The sequence below is a fragment of the Lepidochelys olivacea genome (genome assembly GCF_965140295.1).
Source record: "Lepidochelys olivacea isolate rLepOli2 genome assembly, chromosome: 1".
NCBI lineage: Eukaryota > Metazoa > Chordata > Testudines > Cheloniidae > Lepidochelys > Lepidochelys olivacea.
In genome coordinates this window covers 158,235,152-158,261,690 of record NC_140411.1, presented here as the reverse complement: position 1 = coordinate 158,261,690, position 26,539 = coordinate 158,235,152, and the positions used below count along the sequence as shown (strand labels likewise).

Here is a 26,539-nt window from a genome sequence, read left to right as displayed (position 1 = left end):
GCCAGCTGGTTATCCCCAGAATATAGCATACTATGTGCATGCTTGCTTCTTTCCTCAGGTAATGTGCCCCTATGCTGGGAAGGAAGGGGGTTGTGGTGGTAGCCCTATGCTTGCTGAGATTTCTCCATGCTGTAGGAATTCCCAGTTGCCCATTTAGGGCAGCTTTAAATTCTCATAGCACAGACTGCAATCTGGCTCTGAAAGGTCACTATAAAGGAGAATATTTCAGATATCAGTCTGGTGTTCAAGACTGACAAAGGGATCACGTTAAAAGGATATAGGAATGATGTGAAATCACAAATTCTAGCCACAAGTTATAGTCTGCAGAAGTTCCAAAGCCCTTAGCTGCTTTGTTCTACACATGAGTGACTTTGATAGGATTCTGCAGAACTCACATTTGCCGCCCTCAAAAAAAAAAGCCTCCTCCATCAGAATAATTTTTTTCCCTTCCCACAACCTGTATTCCACCTCTCCACACACAGCTTCTATAAAGCTAGGTAAAATAGGTGAACCTCGCAGTTTGCCATCAAAGTAACAAAGTCTGGGAGCATCAGACAAAAGAGAGGAGGAAGCAAATTCACAGGGACTCTCCTGGTCTTGCTCTTTGATTTCTGAATAAAGTTTCATCATATTAATAGATGTAATATTGTCTCTGGCTGTGTCTGAAAAATGGAGAGGCTCTTGATGGCTCAGGGAACTGATAAGGATGTTACTTCTCACTGCTACACAAATGGTTAGAAGCCAGCCCTGGTTTGTAGCGACCAAAAGCTGTTACAATCTTATGGCTGGTTAGTGGTCTTTATGAAATGGTTGGTTTGAGTCCAGTTTTCAGTGGGCCATGAAATCCACTTCAAGCGCCACCAGTGTGGCTGATCTCGGGTTGGAGACAAATGCCTGAATGGGAATGGAGCCTGAACTCCTGTGAAGGTCCTTCTAGGGAAGGTTTGAGGCACGCTGGTATAAGAGTACATGAAGAAGCTTGCACTGCGGCTGCCTGTGGTGAACCTCTTCTGGACTTCAGTCTCCAGGACAATCAATCCCATGCCTCTCACAAGCCCTCCATTCTACAGAATGTTTACATCCCATATTTTAAAATGGGATTTGTTCATAGCACATGTGCACCAGATGCAGCAGTTACACTTTAGTAAATAACTCCCTGCTTCTCCAATCCATTGCAGAAAGATGAGCAGGGGCCACCTTCTCTTCAGACCTGCAGGGAGAAACTGCTTGTGACTTGGTGACTGCCTTTCTGTGACAGGTTAGGGTGTCATTAAACACGATTGGTGTATTTCTCCTGAAGTCAATTATTCGGGGTTTCTGAAAGCCCAGAGTCCTTAATATCCCATGGAGAGTACTGAAAACCCTTCCTACAAACTTAGGACTGAAGAATCCAATGCACCGCTACAGACTAGGGACTGAATGGCTAGGCAGCAGTTCTGCGGAAAAGGACCTAGGAGTGAAAGTGGGCGAGAAGCTGGATATGAATCAACAGTGTGCCCTTGTTGCCAAGAAGGCCAATGGCATTTTGGGATGTATAAGTAGGGGCATAGCCAGCAGATCGAGGGACGTGATCGTTCCCCTCTATTCGACATTGGTGAGGCCTCATCTGGAGTACTGTGTCCAGTTTTGGGCCCCACACTACAAGGAGGATGTGGAAAAATTAGAGAGAGTCCAGCAAAGGGCAACAAAAATGATTAGGGGTCTGGAACACATGACTCATGAGGAGAGGTTGAGGGAACTGGGATTGTTTAGTCTGCAGAAGAGAAGAATGAGGGGGGATTTGATAGCTGCTTTCAACTACCTGAGAGGTGATTCCAAAGAGGATGGTTCTAGACTATTCTCAGTGGTAGAAGATGACAGGACAAGGAGTAATGGTCTCAAGTTGCAGTGGGGGAGGTTTAGGTTAGATATTAGGAAAAACTTTTTCACTAGGAGAGTGGTGAAACACTGGAATGCGTTACCTAGGGAGGTGGTAGAATCTCCTTCCTTAGAAGTTTTTAAGGTCAGGCTTGACAAAGCCCTGGCTGGGATGATTTAATTGGGGATTGGTCCTGCTTTGAGCAGGGGGTTGGACTAGATGACCTCCTGAGGTCCCTTCCAACCCTGATATTCTATGATTCTATGATTCTATGAAACAGAATCCCAAGAAACACGTTCTGTCCATGCGTTGCTTTGTGCCTGTAGGACTAGACTTATTTCCTGAGGCTAGTGACGTGATGGTCTCCTGCCCTTTTGTGAAACTTTAAAGGAAGTCAGAAGAAGATTTTGTTCCTTATTGTGGTCTCTCTCTGACAGCCAGAAAGGAACTTTGTTTTTCTTCTGATTCCCTTTTCTTCCCCTGAAAGTTTCTGCTGCCCCTGCCCTGTCATTTCCAAACTCCTTTGGGTACTGGAGGAATGAAATGAATAGCAAGGAAGATCGTTGAAGTGGTTTTCATTTTTATCTGAAAAGCTCACGGCTCTGAAAACTGAACCAGAAATCTCCCAGGACTAGACTGCGAGTTGTATTAATGTGAGCAGGGATAAATGCTGATTGGTGGAATTGGTATGGGTGTGACTGACTGGTTTCAAAAGCAGCTGCAGCTTAAAATGTATTTACAGGGTTCTAAGAAGTTCTCTAAAACAATGCAATGAGCTGCTGGTCAGTTAGCAGCATCATGTAGTAACCAGTGTAAGGTGCATTAGTGTGGAATTAAGGGCTATCTCATGTTATGGATAGGTTGTTTTTGTTTTAGGAAGATACTTCTGTCTAAATCAGTATGGAATTTCTTTAAAACAATATCAATTACATAATATGGACTTATCCATGTACTTAACTTAATGGATGTTGGGAGCCCCATGGAGTTCAAAAGGAATACTTACATATATAAAATTTAAGCACATACGTGTATATTTGTGGGATCAAGGCCTTAGAGATTTAACCCTTAAGCCAAGATTTTCAAATCGGGGTGACTAAAGTTAAAAAGTGGGTTGATTTCTAAGAGGTGCTGGGTTCTCACAGTTCTGATCAATGTCAGTGGGAACTGAGAGCTGAACACCTCTGAAAATTAGGCATATTGGAGAAGCGTAGCCTTCTCCTTTCAAAGTGTGTGTGTACTTGCAGCATTTCTTTTCCCCCTGTCATGAGTTTCTTGCTGTAAGAAATGGGTAACCACAGTAGGCCATATGGGAGTAGGGAGGGAGTTACCAGCTCAGCTTCAAATCCATTTGATATCTTTTTCATTCAAGAGTGTCTGACTTCTAGCATTTCTGTGTTAAAGACATATAGAGATTGATCATCCAAAGTAATCCAAAGGCATTTCAAAAACGCCTCTCATAGGTTTTGACCCACTTTTAATTATCTAAAATAAGTGACATGACTGACAGTAGCTGGCTCTTCAAGTTGGCACAGATGAAAACTGAACCAGGATGCCTGAACTGGAGGTTCTTAGCTCTACCCTGGTCTGTTACCATATGCTTTCTTGTAATCTTGAATATCTCCTGAGACACTCAGTTTTTTCCAGTAACTATAGTTTGTCCTAGTGGTATTTCTGTCACCTAGGTTGGCTGCTCCTGTGTGCAATAATTTAATTCAGTCACACACGTAAGGTGTGGGAGGTGCATGAGAGTAAGGGTTGGGTCTCCAAAAAGCTTACTATAGCAATAGAGGCCAGCTGTCAGTTTTAGATCTGCCAGGGCCGGCTCTAGGATTTTTGCCGCCCCAAGCAAAACCATTTTCGGCTGCCCCCGCTTTTTTTTCGTGCCTCCCTGCCCCCAGCTCCGCCCCTTCCCAACCCCTTCCCCAAATCCCCGGCCCCCCCCCCCACTTCCCCCGGGCATGCCACATTTTCCCCTTCCCTCCATTGCTTCCTGCGCCTCCCCCCCAGCTCACCTCCGCTCCGCCTGCTCCCCTGAACACGCCGCCGCTCCGCTTCTTCCCCCCTCCCTCTCAGGAGAGGGAGAGGCAGCGCCTTCAGGGGAGTAGGCGGAGCAGAGGTGGGGGGGGGGGTAGAGGAACCGCTCTGCTCCACCGCCGCCACCTCCCCCGAGTGTGCCGCCGCTCGGCTTCTCCTTCCTCCCTCCCAGGCTTGCCGGGCCAAACAGTTGTTTCGCCCGCAGCAAGCCTGGGCGGGAGGGGGGAGAAGCAGAATGGCGGCAGGGCACTCGGGGAGCAGGTGGAGGCGAGCTGGGGGGGGCACTTTTCTAGGGGTGCTATGGCCGGCGCCGGAATGCCGCCCCTAGAAATGTGCTGCCCCAAGCACCTGCTTGTTTTGCTGGTGCCTAGAGCCGGCCCTGAGATCTGGATCCCAGAGCTCAGGAGTGTTTTGATCTTGGGTTTAGTTAAGTGCTGTACCACTAAATTACTGAAGGTCCAGATTCTATAAACATTTCACCACATACCTTATACTTTACTGACCTGAATATCCCCATTGACGTGAACAGAACTACCAGCATGAGTCCAGTTACACATCTGCTTAAGTGCTTCCATAATAAGAGCCATATTTTGTACATCTGAAGGTGACAAGCACACAGCTGAGGTATCTTTATTTTTTTTAAATCCTCTTTTGTTCACATTTGATGACAACTTTTTAAAACTTTTTATGAATTAGGTTATTTTCCTCACTTGTATATCTTTCTCTATCTGGTGTGTGCAATGATTTGTTGTTGTAAAGTTGAGCTATATTGACACTAATATTTGTGTGTGTTGCCTAGAGAAATTAACTGAAGAAAAACAAAGTATTTGAGGGGGTGGGGGTGTTCTGGTGAAGTCACCACATCCTGCAAAGGGAATTACATGGATAGTGCAAAACCTTGTAGGGAAATCAAGTGGAGGAGTCAAATTTTGTGCCCACATCATGTTCATTTTAAACCTTTTATTCACTTAGGGATAAATATCTTCAGTCACAGCAGTGTAAGTCTGGAGTAGCTGCACTGAAGTCAATGGAATTACTCCAGAGTTACATGAGTGTGACAGAGCAGAATCAAACCCCAAGCAAGTGCAACAGATGCCTCTAAACACAATACCTGTATAACCAATTAATCCCAATTGTGAGCATTTCTATTCAGCTTCAGCTTTTTAAAAATGTCAGATTGTCAGCTTCTAATTATTGTAATTAGCTTGCGGATTTCTTGAGGTGCCGTGATTGAAGACTGGCTCTTTACATTTTCTGTTAATTAATAAATACTGTTTATTTATTTAATTCATTCAAATGTAAGTTTTCAGTCAGGCTGATGCTAAAATTAGCTGCTGGACTACAAAATCCCCTCAACAAATGTCACCAATCCAGACACACAAAGGGGGACTGAGGTGGGAAGGGGGAAACCACCCTTGTACTCTGAAATCCATATCTTACTATTTAAAAAAAAAAAAAAACATGGTCACAAGGGAAAATTCTCTGGGAATTTTCCAGGAAGTGGAAGGGAAACTTTATTTATCAAAGTCATGAGAGACTACTTTCAAGCTGACCAAAGTCTAGGCAATGGAATGTTTTGTTAGCTCTTTTTTTTTTTGATATCCATTCAGTTTCATAATGTCTGGGAGGAAGTGTGCCATGCTCCTCTGGAGATTTTCACTCCCTTGAACTGCAACCAAGTTCCAATATCATGAGAAGGGGGAAATCCTGAGCTTCCTTCCGCAAAAACAAAGCAGAGACAAATTATTATTGCTCCTTTTGCCAAGAGGGTAGGCAATTTGGGGGATTTGCAGTGGGCTAGTTTCCTTTTTGAGGAGCAATTAGTCACACACATTCCCCGTGTCTTTTCTCCTAGCCTAGTTTTATTCACAAAGTCCTGTTATCCTGGACACAGAAAATGAACAATAGCCTAATTGTACACATGCAATTCAACTTGGAGAAACTCTAGTAAGACTCTGCTATATTCAGCCCTGTAGCAAGAAAACCACTTCCTTTCTGACCCTTTGCTTTGCCTACAGCGGGGCAGCACCAGTGGAAGCAGATGGCTAGACCAAGTTCAAGGTGTGTTTAATCACTGTGTGCTCTAGAGCAGATCCAAGTCAGCACAGGCAACATGGTGGTTTCAAGAACAAAACAAAACCAACAACGGAGTCCTGTGTACACAGCACCCTCCACTGGCACAGCTGGAGCTGCAGCCATTGGGTCTGAAAAATCTTAAAGTAGACACAACAGCCTTTCTGCACATTAGGATGTGTCTACACTAGAAGAAGAGGCCAACGTTAGGCTGGGGTTAGTTTTACAGTAATTAGCTGCTAACTGCAACCTGACTTTTACATTTTATCCATCATAGTTGCAGGTCAACACATTTCATTTCAATTTAGCTAGTTGAGATCTATCTTAGGTAGCCCTGAGGGTACACAAAGGTCTGGGTTGGCTAAACTGGGTCAGCTAATGCCACCCTAACCTCCACCCTTTTTCCTAATCTAGAAAACCCTCCAGGGCACTCTTGGCTGGGAAACCCCACAGACCAATGTTCAATGGCTCTCATAATAAATGAGGCCTAGCTCAGGTAAGCCTGGGTCTTGATTCCCTTTTTGCCCAGCTGCTGTACAACACAAAGGAACTACTCCAAGAACAGGGTGGAGCAATTTAAATCACCTACTTTAATCATGATTAAAATCAGCTAGCAGGAAACCTTGATTTCAATTGTATTTTGCATTTGCACATTTAGTTATTTTCCTAAAGAAAGGTTCATTCTTACTAATTGGTAACCATTAAAACTTGTTGATCTGCAGCTGAATATAGCCTCTACATGAACTTTGAGTTTTGATAACCAAGAGGATACACTATACTATACACACATTTATTTAAGCAATTATGTATCTTAGCTAAATTTATTCCGATTCTTAATTTTTATATTTTTATTATGTTAGAAAATGATGAATGATGCATTTCTGATTCACTAGGTTATTAATTTTTAACCTGTGATTTTGGTCAAGTTCTGTTCGGATGGAAATTTAAATTCGATTAAAAATGCACAAAACCAGCATTTCAAGTTTAGGGATTTCTTCTTCTTCTTCTTTTTTTTATTGACCTACCAGTAACTTAAAAGTCATGGATACCTGAGAAAAAAGATTATCGAAACATGTTTTCCATTTAAAATTAACTGATTTATTAAACAAAGGAGATATTATCTGCAGTTAGTGAACGGAACCAATTGTTTCTGATCACCATGTCCTTCAAGATGTTAGAACTAGTAGTTCTCACCCTCTCACATAGAATCATAGGCCTGGAAGGGACCTCTCAAGGTCATCTAGTCTAGTCCCCTGCACTCATGACACGACTAAATATTATCTAGATCATCCCTGACAGGTGTTTGTCCAACCTGCTCTTAAAAATCTCCAGTGATGGAGATTCCACAACCTCCCTAGGCAATTTTTTCCAGGGCTTAACCACCCTGACAGTTAGGAAGTTTTTCCTAATGTCCAACCTAAACCGCCCTTGCTTCTTGTCCTAAACTCAGAGGTTAAGGAGAACAATTTTTCACCCTCCTCCTTGGAGCAACCTTTTATGTACTTGAAAACTGTTATCATGTCCCCTCTCAGTCTTCTCTTTTCCAGACTAAACAAACCCGATTTTTTTCAATCTTCCCCCATAGGTCATGTTTTCTAGACCTTTAAACATTTGTGTTGCTCTTCTCTAGACTGTCTCCAATTTGTCCACATCTTTCCTGAAATGTGGCGCCCAGAACTGGACACAATACTCCAGGCCTAATTAGTGAAGGGTAGAGAGGAAGAATTACTGCTCATGTCTTGCTTACAACACTCCTGCTAATGCATCCCAGACAGATGTTTGCTTTTTTTGCAACAGTGTTACACTCTTGACTCATATTTAGCGTGTGATCCACTATGACCCCCAGATCCCTTTCTGCAGTACTCCTTCCTAGGCAGTCATTTCCCATTTTGTGTGTATGCAACTGATGGTTCCTTTTATTCAGAGATTGGAAGTCAAAAGCAAACTCTCCTGTTTTTTCAACTCCCAATTTATTTTTAAACTTTGAATTAACTAGTCATTGAACTGAAATGAAGGAAATAATCTCTCTGTGTGTGCAGAAGAGGGCACTACTGTCAAAAGCTGATTTAGCACTTTAACAAACTCTGGTTCTAGGAGTTTAGCAAATGACTTCCACCAATTTAGTGGTTTGACTTTGTTTAAAACTTTGGCAGCAAACATGTACTGTTTAAATTATTTTTCTAATGTAATGATCTTAATAGATTATAATAAGTTTAGACCTTAACATAGGTTGTCAATTTCCAATTTAATTTTAAATATATTTAAATTTTTAAAAATCTGATTTAAAATTTGATTTTTATGTTAATTTTTTTTTTAAATTCACCTTGTCTAAGAGATTCAACCATAACCAATGTCCTCCAGAGCTAGCTTCTTTGAAATTGTCTATCCAGGCAAAAGACCCATAAAAACCCATAGAAATAATGGTCCAGGTGCAATTGCTGTAACCAGTTTTTATGAAGTTCTTTGGGCAAAACCCTGTCTGCCCTTTATATGGAAGGTTTCATAGTAAGTACCCATATGTCATTCATAACTTGTATTTCAGTACTACTCTGTAGTTTGCACAGTGTATTAGTTTAATCTTGTAAAGCAATTTGGGATACTTTCGGATGACAAATGCTATGTAAGCGTACATGCTAAAATCAAGCTGGATAACTGATAATTGCAAATAGGTTGTACTGAGTCCATGAAAATTATCCCTGTTTGCTTGTTTTGCCACTCTTCTACTATAGTAGCATCTAACTTAACGATTTAACTCCATTGTGAACTAACAGGCAAATAAACTAAGAGGTGGTATGGGGTAGGGGCTTCAAGAATGGCTTTAATCCTCGGTGAAATAGATTTGGTAATCTCAAAGAATCATTACAGTATTTAGCACTGTTAGTAGCCTCTACTTGAGAGAAGCCCACACACTGTTATAATACTAGGTTCAACTTGTATTAGTAGAAGTATTCAGGGGATGCCTAGACCACTTCTTATAGCACTAAAAGGTGTGATATCCAGTTGTGCCTGCAGCAGCAGTGTGCCAGGAAAGCAGCTTTTTTTGTCTTGCCCTATGTTTTTAGGGATAGAGACGGCTTGTGGCAGGACAATAGCATCACTGTAACCAGAAGGGGTGATTGATCAATGTGACCATGCCATCCCAGGCCACGAACTTGGCAGAATTCCTCAGCAAAGTCTTGTTAGTGATTGGAGAGGTCTTCACAGGGCATGGATTGAAGGCAGGGACAAGGTGGTGAAAAGAACCCCCTTTTCCTCCTACATGAACCCAGGGCACTGTAGGAAGTGGTAATGGCATTAGGAGTCACATTTATCTCTGATTCAAAACTACAGCTGGATGCTAGCATGGTGCTGCTGAAACTAAGCTGTTTTGGATGGGGTGAAAAACTGAAGTCTTGACTATTGTGGTAATTAAAGCCATGCCAAGCGCTTGGCTGAATCAAGGCCTAATAGAGCTGACTGAACATTACCAAAATTAGAAACTTTAATGAAAAATTGTGACTGAAAAAACTTCACGATAGTTTTTGGGAAATTGTTTCTTTGGTTTACGACTTGCTCCAGCAGTTAAAAGCAGTGTCGAGTTTCACAAGGCTTAGAATGCCTCGACCCAGGATCTTGACCAACATTTTATAGGGTAATTAGATTCTGCCTGCTTAAAACTTGCTTTGTCGTTTCATTTGGGGAATTGGAAGAGATGGGGCAGTCTTCTTTGTGATCATGAGTAAGTCACTTAAACTTTCAGTGCCTCAGTTTCCCTACCTATACAATGAGGATATGCCTATCTATTTCAGAGGGGTGGAAGTTTGAAAAGCATTTTGCTATGATGAAATGTTTTCCATCCAAGGATCTCAAAGTACTCATATTAACTGGATAAGATTCTTCACTTTACATCCTCAACAGAGAACAAGTCTACACAAGAATTAACTGGCTACCATCTGTCATTTTGGGCAGGCTGCATCACTGTTGGGTGAATTGAGCGGTCTGTCTAGTTGTTAGAGCCCTTAGCATCTTTCTAACAAAGAAATCAATAGACATTCCAAGTGACTGTGAGTAGTAATAAAGGAGGTGGTTTTCACATGGATTAAGTATTTCATAACTGACGTCACGGGGAAGTATATATAGATCTGAGCATCACAATAAAACAGTTTCCACCCCAAGATAACAAAATTCAAAGGGTTCACAAAATTAAGAGGATTCACGAAAAATGCCGAAGACACTTTGCCTACACATACTGCAGATCACTAATCACTGGTGCTTTGATTCCTGCTGTGTCCTGGGCACTGGCTAACATGTCACTTATATGAAGTGCAATATGACAAGATTTATAGAAAACAGTCACAAAAATACAGCTGTAGAATCTGAAGGAAACAGTTGACTGGTACAGACCTCTCAACACAGCCGCTTCCAAAACTAGGCAACCAGCTCCTCTCCTCACTGTGTAAGTCTCCACCACAAACAAAACTACTGTATTGCTCTCACATATGCAGTTCAAATTGGGATTCCTCTTCCCAGTATCATGCCTGGTTGCTACTGCTGTGGTCCTTAGATCCTTCCCTACTACGTTGTTATACTGGGATACAAGGCTTTCTGTCAAATTCACGAGTGGCCTGGGGTCTTGCATGAAACGTGACAACTTAAAGGATCGAACCTAATACTACTGCACGCTGCCCTTTCTTTCACCTCTTCCATGTTGTGTTTAAATAAAATCATAATAATAATTAAAAAAAACCTGTTCAAGGGAAAATGATGGAGGCGGATGAAAGATGAGACAAAATGAGCCGTTCAAGATAGCGCTGAAGTGGGGACCTGAGTTGAAAGATACTGACCCCAGTTCTGGGCTATATCTTGGGGTGAGGGTAAATGTCTCTGTATCGTCTCTGGGGCCTCCTAGATTCTGGGGCCAGCCAGGGATTGTACTGATCACTGGTATAAACTAGAGCAGCCCCCAGGATGCTCTAACCTACCCTTGGCTGCTAAAAGCCAAGCATAGTTGGCATGCCACGACACTCCAGGCATGCCCCTCCACTCCCCAGCACGCTTTCTATATCCCAGACTACACATGTGAGTAAAGTGTGGAGCTGATGTAGTAGTTCTGCTAGCCGCTCCCCAACATGCTTCCTTTATCCCAGGCTACAAACGAGGGGTGGAGCTGATACAGCGGTTCTATACCAGTCAGGGATTTCCCCTTCACAGGAGGAATTCCTGGGTAGCAGGTTAAGCTGGCTTTACTCCTGCTGTGAGTTACCAAAGAGGCATGAAGCAGGAACAATTGGCACAAATAATGTGGGTTTTTTTACTCCCCATTCTAGATTACTTCTATTTCAGATTAAGCAAAGAGAGAACAATCTAACCCATCCAAATCAGGTCCTCAGCTGGTATCCATTGGTGACACTTCACTGACCTCTTCCAATGGACAGAACTACACTGACTTATATCGGCTGAGGGTCTGGCCCTCCGTGCGTATGTGAGTGAGTGAGAGACCACTGACTCTCTCTGTAATGTTCCGCATCTGAAATGTAACACAGAAAATGGCAGCTGCCCTTCTTGAGTCAGAAAGACTCTGTTTAAAGGAGCAGTATGTAGAAGACGGAATAACAGCGCCTCCCTTCCCTGACATAGCCGTCATCACCACAAAACCCACAAAGATTTTAAACTAACCGCAGGGTAACATGAAACAGATGGGAGCCAAATGGCTGAACTAAAGAGGATATAAATCCACATCGTCCAAGCAACTGCAGTTTGCTAGCAGTAGTTTTCTGATAGATATGTTTATTAAAACATGCCTTTGTTTTACTTTTATTTTGTTTTATAGTATGGAAGCCTCATTCAAGCCCTAATTCAGCAGTCCATGCCCATTCAGCAAAGCACTTTAGCCTGCGCTTAGCTTTAAGCATATGTTATCCCACTGATGTTAATGGGACTCACGCATGTGTTTAAAGTTAAACAAGGGTTTAAAAGCTTTGATGAATAGAGACGGTCTTAAATGTTTTGCTGAATTTGTACCCCAGTGTATAATTCCTGAGAGGATGAAAAATCTCTTCTGTAATGAATGTAAATGTTACCTCTTATTTGTTCTGGATTTTCTTCTGTTAGGATTAGTAGAAATATCAGATCATGTTAGGAATCCTAATGTTTTAGTTTCATGTTGGAAGTACCGACAAAATGCCTTGCCTTGGTTGGTTTGCCGGCTCTGACCTTTGGGCTTGCTTTATCCTACCACAACAAATTCTCAAAGTGTTTTGTAAATGGCTCAGATCAGCGGCACTGCTATGGGTACCCGCATGGCCCCACAGTATGCCAACATTTTTATGGCTGATTTAGAACAACGCTTCCTCAGCTCTCGTCCCCTAAAGCCCCTACTCTACTTGCGCTATATTGATGACATCTTCATCATCTGGACCCATGGAAAAGAAGCCCTTGAGGAATTCCACCATGATTTCAACAATTTCCATCCCACCACCAACCTCAGCCTGGTCCAGTCCACACAAGAGATCCACTTCCTGGACACTACAGTGCTAATAAACAATGGTCACATAAACACCACCCTATACCGGAAACCTACTGACCGCTATTCCTACCTGCATGCCTCCAGCTTTCACCCTGACCACACCACACGATCCATCGTCTACAGCCAAGCTCTGCAATACAACCGCATTTGCTCCAACCCCTCAGACAGAGACAAACACCTACAAGATCTCTGTCAAGCTTTCTTACAACTACAATACCCACCTGCAGAAGTAAAGAAACAGATTGATAGAGCCAGAAGAGTTCCCAGAAGTTACCTACTACAGGACAGGCCTAACAAAGAAAATAACAGAACGCCACTAGCCGTCACCTTCAGCCCCCAACTAAAACCCCTCCAACGCATTATTAAGGATCTACAACCTATCCTAAAGGATGACCCAACACTCTCACAAATCTTGGGAGACAGGCCAGTCCTTGCCTACAGACAGCCCCGCAACCTGAAGCAAATACTCACCAACAACCACATACCACACAACAGAACCACTAACCCAGGAACTTATCCTTGCAACAAAGCCCGTTGCCAACTGTGCCCACATATCTATTCAGGGGACACCATCACAGGGCCTAATAACATCAGCCACACTATCAGAGGCTCGTTCACCTGCACATCCACCAATGTGATATATGCCATCATGTGCCAGCAATGCCCCTCTGCCATGTACATTGGTCAAACTGGACAGTCTCTACGTAAAAGAATAAATGGACACAAATCAGATGTCAAGAATTATAACATTCATAAACCAGTCGGAGAACACTTCAATCTCTCTGGTCACGCAATCACAGACATGAAGGTCGCTATCTTAAAACAAAAAAACTACAAATCCAGACTCCAGCGAGAAACTGCTGAATTGGAATTCATTTGCAAATTGGATACTATTAATTTAGGCTTAAATAGAGACTGGGAGTGGCTAAGTCATTATGCAAGGTAGCCTGTTTCCTCTTGTTTTTTCCTACCCCCCCCCCCCCAGATGTTCTGGTTTAACTTGGATTTTAACTTGAAGAGTGGTCAGTTTGGATGAGCTATTACCAGCAGGAGAGTGAGTTTGTGTGTGTATGGGGGTGGGGGGGATGTGAGAACCTGGATTTATGCAGGAAATAGCCCAGCTTGATTGTCATGCACATTGTGTAAAGAGTTGTCACTTTGGATGGGCTATCACCAGCAGGAGAGTGAATTTGTGTGGGGGGGTGGAGGGTGAGAAAACCTGGATTTGTGCTGGAAATCACTTTAGATAAGCTATTACCAGCAGGACAGTGGGGTGGGAATAGGTATTGTTTCATATTCTCTGTGTATATATAAAGCCTGCTGCAGTTTCCACGATATGCATCTGAGGAAGTGAGCTGTAGCTCACGAAAGCTTATGCTCTAATAAATTGGTTAGTCTCTAAGGTGCCACAAGTCCTCCTTTTCTTTTTGCGAATACAGACTAACACGGCTGTTACTCTGAAACCTGTAAAAAGTGAGCGTCAGTTCATAGATTGTGATATCTTATAATAAATGTTGATGAGAAAAGTTGCAAAAGGGAGACAGACTGAATAAGCTAAAACAAAAGGCCTATTGATATACTTCAAGGACGGTGTTAAAATTATTATTGGTAAACAAGGGGAGTGGAAATCAATGAATAGGGCCCTACCAAATTCACGGCCATGAAAAACGCATCACAAACCGTGAAATCTGGTCTCTCCCCCCCCCCATGAACTCTGGTCTTATGTGCTTTTACCCTATACTATATAGATTTCACAGGGGAGATCAGCATTTTTCAAACTGGGGGGTCCTGTCCCAAAAGGGAGTTGCAGGGGTGGTCACAAGGTTATTTTAGGGGGTGGGGGATCACAGTCTTGCCAACCTTATTTCTGTGCTGCCTTCAGAGCTGGGCAGCCGGAGGGTGGTGGCTGCTGACTGAGGGCCCAGCTCTGCAAGCAGCAGCACAGAAGTAAGGGTGGCAATACCAAACCTTACCATACCATGCCACCCTTACTTCTGCGCTGCTGCTGGCGGCAGCTCTGCCTTCAGAGCTGGGCTCCCGGCCAACAGCTGCCGCTCTCCTGCTGCCCAGCTCTGAAGGCAGCATTGCCACCAGTGCAGAAGTAAGGGTGGTAGTAGTACCACAACCACCCCACTACAATAACTTTCCAACCCCCCCTCCCCCGCCCCTCCGTTGGATCATATTAAAGAAGTTCTGTATTGAAATCACAAATGAGTTTGATTCCCCATAGTTTAAATTCCAGGGTATTACTAATTAAGAGGTCTCTTGGTTTTTGGTACTGTTTCTCTCCCTCTATGTGTGAAACTTGCAAGCTGCTAATTGTGTTAGTATATTTCTAAGACAGAGTCTGTTCTCAAAGCAATTCTTTGTAACAACAACCACTCACACAGAGAGAGACTCAAAGCAATACTCTGTAACAACAGAAACAGCACCCAGAGACTCCCCGCCCTTTTGTTGTATTAACAATTGTGATTAAAATAGAGATAGAGGATGTATGTGGATGGATGCTTGGTGTGGATAATAACTTAATGATCAGGGAGGTGCCAGCCTAAGAATCCAGTGTCCATCAGCTGAAGAAGGCGTCAAGTGGAAATAACCAGACGACCCCCGGAGGGCAGGCTGGAATCCACCCAACAGCCTGCAGGATGGGAGAACCAAAGAACACCAAAGAACCAAAGAATCTGGCAGCACGGAGCCGTCAGGATTTCATAGAATCATAGAATATCAGGGTTGGAAGGGACCTCAGGAGGCCATCTAGTCCAACCCCCTGCTCAAAGCAGGACCAATCCCTAATTAAATCATCCCAGCCAGGGCTTTGTCAAGCCTGACCTTAAAAACTTCTAAGGAAGGAGATTCCACCACCTCCCTAGGTAATGCATTCCAGTGTTTCACCACCCTCCTAGTGAAAAAGTTTTTCCTAATGTCCAACCTAAACCTCCCCCACTGCAACTTGAGACCATCTGCTGATTGATTCAGCAACAGCATGATGAAGCAATTCCCATAGACTGGCATAGGAAGAAATTCCTATAAAAATGGACTCTAGAAAGTGAGAACTTTGGGGTCTGATTCTGCAAACCAACTTCCAGGAGCATCAGATGAGCATCTAACAAGGCCCTGCTCCCTCCTCATGTCCAGGCCACCTGGCCAGTGGCTTGGCATGAGCAACTCTAAGGCTGGTAACTATGATAACAACCTTGCAGAACCTGTGTGTGTGTGTGTGTGTGTGTATGAATGAATATGTGAATAAATATGAAATTGAATGGAATATTATAGCTATAACTAACTGCTTACTATGATTCTTTCTGTATTCACAATGAATGTGGCATTTTGTCTTTTCCCCTTTAATAAGATCCTGCTGGTTTTTATTTTATTGGTATAGCACCCCCACAACTCCTTTTTGGGTCAGGACCCCTACAATTACAACACGGTGAAATTTCTCATTTAAATAGCTGAAATCATGACATTTGTGATTTTTTAAATCCTATGAGCATGAAATTGACCAGAATGGACCGTGAATTTGGTAGGGCCCTATCAATGAACCAAAAGTGGTGTGTCAGAAATTGGTCTAATTGGTGGACAAAATAATGAGGGGATGGACATTCCACCACTGCTCCTTTTTTGTGTCATTAAAGAGATTTTGAGGTGAAAAATAGGCTACTAGAGTGAGCTTCACTGTCATGGCTGCCACACCAACTGTCTTCTGGGACCCTGATCCTGAGAGATGTCCCAACCAGATCAGGCTACAGAAAGGGATCCAGTGATGTCACCAGCTTCAGTTAAATACCGAACATCATTTGGCATTTGATTCTTTCCTGCGTCTATCCTTTCCCACCATATTTCTTTCCTATCTCTCTAACACGAGTCTAGCTTAGCTGCCCAAAACTGCATATTTTGCAACAATGGAATTGGATAGCAACACTGACAGCCTGAGCCCAGCCCATCTAACTAACTTCTTCTCTTTTTTCCCAATGTGGACAGTTATTAGTATCTTTAGTACCATCTAAAAGACTGACAAACAAATGGGGGAGGGTTCTTTCTAAAGACTCTCTCCAGCTAAAGGGAAGGGGAACAGGGGTGTTGTTAAAATGGAAGCCGTATCTAACACTTTACATTTCAAATGCTTTACCTGTCTTTCCTTCTTTTCTGTATCTTTAATAAAGGGCTAAAAAAATTAATAGTGTGTTTGCCATAGTGCTAAGCAGGCTGAGGTCCCTGTATACCAAACCTTGTTCAACACTGTTTAATGTTAGACACCGACAGCTGGGTTATGTGAGCACTTTTGCACATATATTCTATAGAAATGTATACAACAGGCATGTGGGAACATACTGGAGACCAAGCACAGCTGTGTTTTACCTGGAGCGGTAGGTGTCATTGCTTCTAGCACAACAGTCCCCTCGTTACCCTCTACTCTGGATACTGCTCAGGGCTTTTCTGCTAGGAATGACTCCATGGCTCATGAAGACACTTCTGAACAATGAATGTTTTATTGTTTTGTGTTTGTAGTATGGTAGAGTGTAGAGTCCCTAGCTGAGACTATACAATGGTCCAGCCCAAGAGGGCCCCAAACACCTAGTTGGAGATAATCTGGGTCCCAAAGAGCATACATTTTAAATAGCCATGACCAAAATGGAAGCACAGAGAGGTAATGTGGCTTGCCTTAGGTCCTATAGCAGCTCAGTGGCAGCACAGGTGGGAATAGAACCCACCCTGTCTGCCTCCCTCTCCACTACACCAAGCTGCATCCTTGTTTTACTCTTTGGAAGCACCAAGTGGCAGCTACCTGCTCTCAAAAGAAGATTCTAGAATAACATCCTGAGAGCAGTTCCAACTGTTGTTCAAGCTGAGGAATTTACACAGCAGGGCAGTGAAGTCCCTTCTGCTGCCTTGAGTCTTAGAAAACAAAAAAATCACAAAACTAATTCTTACTCTGATGAAGGCTGCGCTGTGCCCTGCCCTCCTAGCTACAAATGGATGTAGTCCACCTCAGATGGTAGTGTACATTGGGGAGAAGGGAAGAGCAACACTGTTTGGGGTGATGAAGTTCAGCACAACTGGAACAAAATAAGCAGAACAACTTTCAGATTAGCACCTGTGGCTTGGGAGCATACCAATTTTACATTGTCTTTTTTTTTCCTGTGGAACTCTCACAATGAAAAAATAGTCCAACTGCCCGCTCTAGACTGAATTTGAGAGTTTGTATGAGCATCTTTAGCCTTGGGGGGTAAAACAAAACAAATCCCTAAAATCTACCCCTAAAAAAGAAAGGTTCCAGAAAGAGTTGGTCAGGGTGGAGCAGGAGAACTGGCTACTCCTCCTAAAGCAAAATAGCAGACAAAGGACTCAGTGTTGTCAGACATGCTAGCAAGAAGCTCCTCAGCCACAGCTCAAACATATCCCAGAAACAGCAGCATCTAATTTCTCCATCCAGTCAGTAACTGTGCCCAGAGAGCAAGTTCATTTTTATAGAAGCAGTACATTGGTTCAGAAGTCCCATCATATGGTGCAGTGGATTGAGAGAGAAATGCAGAAACCTTGTTAATTTGCAGAAATCCACAGCCTGAACACACAGGGTAGATTAAAAGATTATAATCCTTCTTTGAGAAAGGTTTAGCTGGGAAATGGATCTGGACTCCACAGCTAAACAACTTCTTGCTTTTCCCTGTTTGTGCATTGAGACCCCCTTCCTCTTCCAGCCCATTATTCAGAATCTTGCCAGCTGCTGGTCATGAGGAATTGGAAGAGAAAATAAACAAAACAATACAGAGGATCTTTGGCCCCAGTAAGCCAAACTTAACAACGCTGGTATAGAGACCTGTGTGCAATTTACCTTGTTTCGGGTTTCATTACAAACTTGAATAATAACATGAGATTTATTACAAGATTAGCTAAGATTCATGAGCCTTTCAGTCAAACAAACTCTGTTTCAAACCAAAGGAGGTCAGATTACAGTTTAGCTTTGAACTTGTTTAAAGATATAGGTTTGTGGCTTCAGCTGAGTTAGTCTTATGACTTGTGAGTTTCAATCCGAAGTGAAACTCTGTGTGTGAAATCGCATGGACTGAAACTGAATAAAATGCCCAAGTGAATCCCTGCAAAGTGAAACCACTGAGTTCCACACAGCTCGGTGACACATATTTTCATATTTGTGAGTGGTGCTGATGCCTGCAGTGTGGGTGTTGCTCAGCTCTGCTTTGGATCAGTATAAATCCACATTGCAAGTGCAACTACAAAGTGTAACTCATTGGAGGCATGGTCATCTTAACCAACTACAAGTAACATGGTTCTGTTTGTGTCCAAATAGCAGCTTTTCTGCTGTCACAAGCTTGTGTGCAAATCTACTATGCTGCCAAACTGCAATTCCTACTGTGCATGAATATGAAGCATGGGCAGCTTTCCCACAGCGCTGCAGCAGGGAGCAGCGTGTCCAGAGGACAGAGATGTAGAATGACACCAGCAGTGTGTGGGGTGAAGCACTGTGGGATTTCCAGCTGCACGGAGATCTGGGAAAGCAGAGGACTAGCCAAATTGGTTAGAGGCATGGCCACAGCACCTGTCCTCAAAGCAAACCCCCCATCTACCCACAGTATACTTAACCAAGAGCATGCTGACCCAGTGACAGTAAGACCACTCTGGGTACATCTATACTGCATACCACTTGTGGCAGAATGTAGGGAGTATAGCTACACGCCACAGTGAAAAGCAGGCTGTGTCCACACTGCGGTGTGTAGTTACACTTGTCAGTGAAAAGCTCTGGCAGCGGGCAAAGGAGCGGAAGCGGGGAGCTACCGGAGTCTTCCTCTGCTCGAGTCAGGACGCTAAAAATAACAGTGTTGCGGGGGGGGGGAGGCACTGCTTGGGCATCTAGAGAACCATGTAGGGTAAGTACCCTAAGGTTCTGGAGCGTCTACACTGCTCACCTAAGCCAGGCCTCACCATTGCCGTTGCTATTGATACCCGTGCTCGGGAGGCATGTAGCGTATACGCTCTACGTGCTGCCAAGAGGAGTGTGCAGTGTAGCCATACCTTATGTGCCACCCTATGGCTGTGGCAAGAGGGATGCACTATTAGCTGCTATGGTTACTAACCAAGTTACAGCCTTGTTGTGTGGACACAAATTATGTTTAGCGCCAACTATGCCGCTAATTTGTTACAAACTCAGTTAAAAATTGTGGTGTGTACAGGGTTTGTACTCTAAAAGATGCTTTTTTCGGGGGGAGGGGGTTTGAAATTATTTTGAGCTAGAAGACTCTTAGAAAATCTATGACTAATCTTCACTGAATCACATTCCTTATAAGAATTTGCATAGTTAAATAGACATGAAACCAGAAGCAGATCCTTCATGTCTGGAGCTGTTTGTAGATGACTCTGCCTCTTCTAGCCAGTATGCCTTTAAACTTTTTGGGCTAGAGGAAGCCAAAACACTCCCAGGCATAATAATCTATAGAGCGGGTTTGTCAAAGGCCTGTGCATCTTGATGGTATTTGGAGTGTGCTAGGCATATTATAAGGTTGTAGTATCTAAGATTTAATTTAAAAAATAGGAAGTTTCTAGCCCTCATGGTTGTGCAAAATAATGTTCCAAATATGAATGAGTGTAACTGATGCAGTGTTTTTACCTTGCATCATCAGGCAGCCTGAACGAATGACTTAGAAGTATGAACTTCCTTCCTCCTATTAATCTTATTGGGGTGGGCAGCTCACTGACTCAGTGGAACAGAGATGATATATCAAGGTCTTGAGGGAGTGAAAATGGGCTAGTGTAGTGGTTCTCAACTCTGGTCCACCACTTGTTCAGGGAAAGCCCCTGGCGCGCCGGGCTGGTTTGTTTACCTGTGGCGTCCGCAGGTTCAGCCGATTGTGGCTCCCACTGGCCACGGTTCGCCGCCTCAGGCCAATGGGGGTTGTGGAAAGCGGCGCAGGCCGAGGGATGTGCTGGCTGCCCCTCCCGCAGCCCCTGTTGGTCTGGAACAGCGAACCGTGGCCAGTGGGAGCCGCGATCGGCCGAACCTGCAGATGCCGCAGGTAAACAAACTGGCCTGGGCCGCCAGGGGCTTTCCCTGAACAAGTGGTGGACCAGAGTTGAGAACCACTGGGCTAGTGGGAGCAATTCCTGGTTTAGCCTTTACTTAGGCTTCTCTAGAAAACTTCTCTCTCTGTGTTAAGAGTTTGCAATTAGAAAAGTGGTTCTTTTTCATTTTTACCCTTCATACTGACTGTGGACTAAATTCTGCTCCAGGCCACTGAAGTTAATGGTCCTACATGGATGTACCAGAGAACAGTTTGGCTCACTGTTTTCTCCAGTGAATAATTTCTTTTAGAATATATGCAGTGAAGTTGCCTCTGCCCTTCCTTTCTTGAAATAGCTAGATGATATCTCTGCTTCTCAGGCTGTCATGTGTTGAGTGCTTACAATGATTTTAAAAAATTGCAAAATTGGAGGTGTCAGATTTAAATTAATTTACATTTGTTTCATTGTATGTAGGTAATCTGTAAATCACAGTGGCTCCTTTTCCTTTACACTGATACACCTTACTCTTCCTGAGGCCTGATCCTGCAAACATTTATGTTCACAAAGAAATTAGAATCCTGTAGCTTGAATTTAGCCTATTTAAATGAAGAACGTGCAAAGATGTAATTAATTGCAGCAGTGGGATTATCTATGTGAGTAAAATTACTTGTATGTAAATGTTAGCAGGACTGTGTGTGACTATATTATAAATGCATAGTGTGTGTACATAAAAGTTTATGTGACTATTACACACACTAATAAACAGAATTGAGTAAAGGACAAGCAGGCAGGGGCACTATCATCATTATTAATAGATACTGTGTAAAAACTTGACCAATAATTGCCTACTAGGGATTTTGATCTGCCTTGAAATGCTCTGGAGGGAGTGATGTACTGATAACTGGCTGACCTTCGCTCCCACAAAATCCAATAATACACATCAGAATTCACTATGCTTCTTTACCACTGAACTTGCACTATGTCCATGAAATGTCTACTCAAGTACTAATTTTATTGTCCTCCAAAACTTGCCCAACCAAACGAAATTGCTCCATTGCCATCTGTATGTTAGTCACCAACTGTCTGATATCTTTTCCCATGCTTTTGTAGGAAGATTATTCTTTAACTCCCATGAATGACAGCGAAAGCTGCCTACACGGATTGCTGTCACTGTACTGGAAGGGAAGGCATTTCCTATTTACAGGGAGCTAATGTCATGAAATAAGTTCAGCAAAAAAAGAGAGGGAGAGAAACCAGTTAATTTTTTTTTTCAAATAATCGTATATACTAGGAACAAAATGTTTTCAGAGCTTCTTTCTAAAGTCCTAATGAAAGCCCGAGGCCCGGATTCTGATACCCTTACTCACCCTGAGAAGCAAAAATAGACCCATAGACCTAACTGTGACTACTCATGCAATAAGCTGATAATTAGCATGAGTAAGGGTATTAGATTCTGGTCCTTAGGGCTTGGCTACACTTGCAGATGTAGAGCGCTGGGAGTTAAACCGGCCTTCAGAGACTGTAGCAGGGAAAATGTTGCTGTGTGTTTACACTGTCAGCTGCAAACGCACTGGTGTGGCTACATTAGCAGCTCTTGCAATGCCACAAAGAGCAGTGCATTGTGGTAGCTATCCCAGTGTGCAAGTGGCTGCAGCGTGCTTTTCAAATGGGGTGAGCAGTGGAGTATGACAGGGAGTGTGTTGTGTGTATGTGTGGGGAGAGACAGTGTGTTTTGGGGGGCAGAGAGTGTGTCAGCATGCTGTCTTGTAAATTCAGACAGCAGCAGACCCCCCCACACACCTCTCTCTCACACACACACTCTCAGCAGCAGCATTCCACAGTAATGATTGCTTTTTCCTGGAGCAGATAAGCATGCTGGCTGTCAGAAACAGAGCTTTGAAAGGGGATATCTGCATGCCGGCAGCCGAGTTCAAAACAATGACAAGGGTGGCCACTTGACTTCAGGGGATTATGGGACATTTCCAGAGGCCAATCAGAGCGCAGTAATGCAACACGTTGTCCACACTGACACCCGGGCATTTCAGCCAAGGCGCAGCAAGCTCTATGCTTCTCGTGGAGGTGGAGTACCAGGGGCTCTCCAACTGCAGAGCCCAGGCACTCTAAGTGCCTTGCCAGTGTGGACGGGTCGGGAGTTAGGGTGCCCAGGGCTGATTTAATGCGCTCTAACTTGCAAGCGTAGCCAAACCCTTAGGGACTAAAGCAGATGTGGGGCTGGGAATCAAACAGGGAGAGGGGCAGATGGTAATGGAGCAAAAGAGGAGAGCAAATATTTAAGGAGGAAAAAAACAAGTGCAGAAGCAATGTTACTTCTGGTGAGAGTTTGTGCAGGTCATTAGAGCCGACTTACATTGGGTATGATTTCTGCAACGAAAGAGGGAAGGGGAGGGAACCAGAGCAGGATGTTACGCAGTGAGGTTCAGAGGTGACTAATAAAACTTATTTTAGTTTTCACAATCTTTTTTTTAAAAGGCTTTGTTTTTGTTGACTTAAAATCAACTATAAATGAAGTGAACGTAGCACAGAGAGAGTGGGAGCCAGCTGGCCTGCTCTTAAAGAATAGAATGTTACTTAGTTTTCTCGGGGTGGCCTCCCTTGAAGAGGGGCACACTCATGCCATCAGAGGAAAGCTCAGCAAAGGCATTTGACTTTTCACAGGACTGAAGGAACACTTTGCATTGCCGGGTGAGGACTATCCACTTGAGAAATGTTCTATTAGAACATCACTAACCGATGGGAGAATCTTTGCAAGTGACTGATTGAATTTTGAAAACATTTAGATGACCTAATGTTAGGTGGAAAAGGCAACTGTTACTTCTTGAAAATATTCTTTGGCTTCCTGAGGAGGATCAGCTTCAACAGTCCCTGCATTTTTGTGTTGCATACACTATATTACTAAGAGCTTGTCCACACTTACTGCGCTGCAGCGGTGCAGCTGCACCATCTGTAGCACTTAGTGAAGATGCTACCTAGAGCTTCTCCCATCGGCGTAGGTACTCCACCTTCCCAAGAGGCGGTAGCTATGTCAGTGGGAGAAGCCGTCCCATCAACATAGTGCTGTCTGCCCAGGGAATTCAGTCAGTGTAACCCCGTCGCTCAGAGGTGTGGATTTTCCAGCACCCTGGAGCGGCATAGTTATACCAACATAAATTTGTAGTGTAGACTGGGGCTAAGAGGCAGACTGCAAATTGCAGCAGACCTTTGGGTTTCAGACTGACTGAGATGTATGTTAGGGCTTGTCTATATTACCAGCTGGATTGACGGGCAGCGATCGATCCAGCGGGGGTTAATTTATCACATCTAGTCTAGATGCGATAAATCGACCGCTTAGCACCCTCCTGTCAACTCTGGTACTCCACCAGGGTGACGCGCAGACGGAGTCGACGGGGGAGTGTCAGCCATCGACTTCTCGCAGTGAAGACACTGCAGTAAGCAGATCGAAGTATGTTGACTTCAGCTACACTATTCATGTAGCCGAAGTTGCGTAACTTAGATCGCTATCCCCCCCTCCCAAGTGTAGACCAGACCTTGAGCAGGGGGTTGGACTAGATGACCTCCTGACGTCCCTTCCAACCCTGATATTCTATGATGCTATGACCTAAATGTGGTTTCACTGTACTTTCACAATTGTATCCAATTTGCAAATGAATTCCAATTCAGCAGTCTCTCGCTGGAGTCTGGATTTGAAGTTTTTTTGTTGTAATATTGCAACTTTCGTGTCTGTAATCGCGTGACCAGAGAGATTGAAGTGTTCTCCGACTGGTTTATGAATGTTATAATTCTTGACATCTGATTTGTGTCCATTTATTCTTTTACATAGAGACTGTCCAGTTTGACCAATGTAAATGGCAGAGGGGCATTGCTGGCACATGATGGCATATATCACATTGGTGGATGTGCAGGTGAACGAGCCTCTGATAGTGTGGCTGATGTTATTAGGCCCTGTGATGGTGTCCCCTGAATAGATATGTGGGCACAGTTGGCAACGGGCTTTGTTGTAAGGATAGGTTCCTGGGTTAGTGGTTCTGTTGTGTGGTATGTGGTTGCTGGTGAGTATTTGCTTCAGGTTGGGGGGCTGTCTGTAGGCAAGGACTGGCCTGTCTCCCAAGATTTGTGAGAGTGTTGGGTCATCCTTCAGGATAGGTTGTAGATCCTTAATAATGTGTTGGAGGGGTTTAGATAGATAAGCTAATAGATAAGCTATTACCAACAGGAGAGTGGGTTTGTGTGTGTGTGTGTGGGGGGGAGAAAACCTGGCTTTGTGCTGGAAATGGCCCAACTTGATTATCATACACATTGTAAGGAGAGTGATCACTTTAGATAAGCTATTACCAGCAGGAGAGTGGGGTGGGGGGAGGTATTTTTTCATGCTTTGTGTGTATAAAAAGGTCTTCTACACTTTCCAAAGTATGCATCCGATGAAGTGAACTGTAGCTCACGAAAGCTTATGCTCAAATAAATTGGTTAGTCTCTAAGGTGCCACAAGTACTCCTTTTCTTTTTGCAAGTACTGTACTGAATACAAACTCCCATGAAAATTCACAATGCCAACAACTTATCGTCTTACATAACTCCTAAAGCCTGCCTTTGTCGTGATGTGTACAAATCACTCACACTAGCTAAAATAACAAACACCGCTGACTACTTTGATCTCTGTGACTTACATAGTTTATGCAACTGCACCTGAGCTATTTTGGGCACAGGCCATCTTTATTACTTGCTTAGTATAATGGGACCCTAACCTCTCATTGGGGTCCTTAGATGTTACTGCAATAGCAACAATAAATAATAATTCAGCAAGTCAGTTGTCTGTCAGCAGCTTGAGATTTTCTTGGATTTATTTGTTTTTCAATATTTGCTGGATAATTTCAGCAGTTGACTCTTACTCTGTGAATTTTTTTCAGAGTAACAGCCGTGTTAGTCTGTATTCGCAAAAAGAAAAGGAGTACTTGTGGCACCTTAGAGACTAACCAATTTATTTGAGCATGAGCTCAATTACTCTGTGAATTGGACACAAGCAGATCATTAGGAACACTCTGCATCTGAACCTTTAAAGTGTGTTTAGTGATGTGACTAATAGATTGGTTTGTTACAGTTTCTCTTCCCAGACTGGCTAAATAATGTGCAGCATCAAGTGTTCAGTGTGAGTATTCACGTTTGAGTCCAGCATTCACTTTCTGCAAACTAATCTAAGCTTCACATTTGCAGCAAAGTTGATGCCAAAATCTCATTCAATACAATGCTCAAGAAAAGTGGGTACAAAGTGCATGCCATTTAGTTAATTGAGCAAATAGTGTAGATAACGTTTAGCTTCAGATGAGAGCTACCTTTGTTCTCACCGGTATGCTTTTAGTGGCTTGATTTGTTTTCCTCTTCTACAATTAGTTTTTAAGCAGTCACTTTTCACACTCCCTCCAGCCCCCAATTCAAAGCTAAAGCAAATGGCATTTACAAGACATTGGAAATTGTAATGTTGGGGTTTTTTTTATCTCCCCCAGCACATTGCCACCTACAACAGAAACAACTTTCACTTCTCACTCCCTGTTTTCTAGACACACACCACTCCTGAAGCCAGTGTAAAAAGATCAATCTAAGCTCCTGTCTCACATGCAGCACCGATAGTTTCCCCCCCCCCCCTCATATTGAAAAGAACTAACTTACGTGTCTCTGGAATTTCTTGATACTTTGCTTAAGAGGGCTGAAAATTGAATGCAGTACTGCAACCAACTCCCTGCGTTAAATGAGGAAGTGCTGATACAAGTCAGGATGTTTGCGGGAATGACTCACATATGTAGCATAGGTTTCAGAGTAACAGCCGTGTTAGTCTGTATTCGCAAAAAGAAAAGGAGGACTTTTGGCACTTTAGAGACTAACCAATTTATTTGAGCATAAGCTTTCGTGAGCTGTAGCTCAGGAAAGCTTATGCTCAGATAAATTGGTTAGTCTCTAAGAAACGTAGCATAGTGGGTCTTGTGGAATGAAAGGAATAATCACACTAACTACAGCTTGCTTCACTGGAAGTTAGTGGTGAAGTACCACCTA

At 43.4% G+C, this 26,539-nt stretch overlaps 1 protein-coding gene across 4 annotated transcripts in view; it reads right to left on the bottom strand.

Annotated features, from left to right (window-relative positions):
- The window catches only part of LOC311517577 (uncharacterized protein), a 43,869-nt gene extending 17,615 nt beyond the window's left edge, over positions 1-26,254 (bottom strand). For 2 of the 4 annotated variants that reach the window (XM_084622529.1, XM_084622526.1), the window contains exon 1: positions 26,159-26,254. The gene's annotated coding sequence lies outside the window, so the exon portion shown is untranslated. Of the gene's footprint in view, positions 1-3,870; positions 3,933-4,395; positions 4,491-26,158 lie in introns of those variants that run through there. The other 2 variants (XM_084622528.1, XM_084622527.1) reach the window with 2 other exon arrangements.
- Positions 26,255-26,539: the final 285 nt, after the last annotated feature.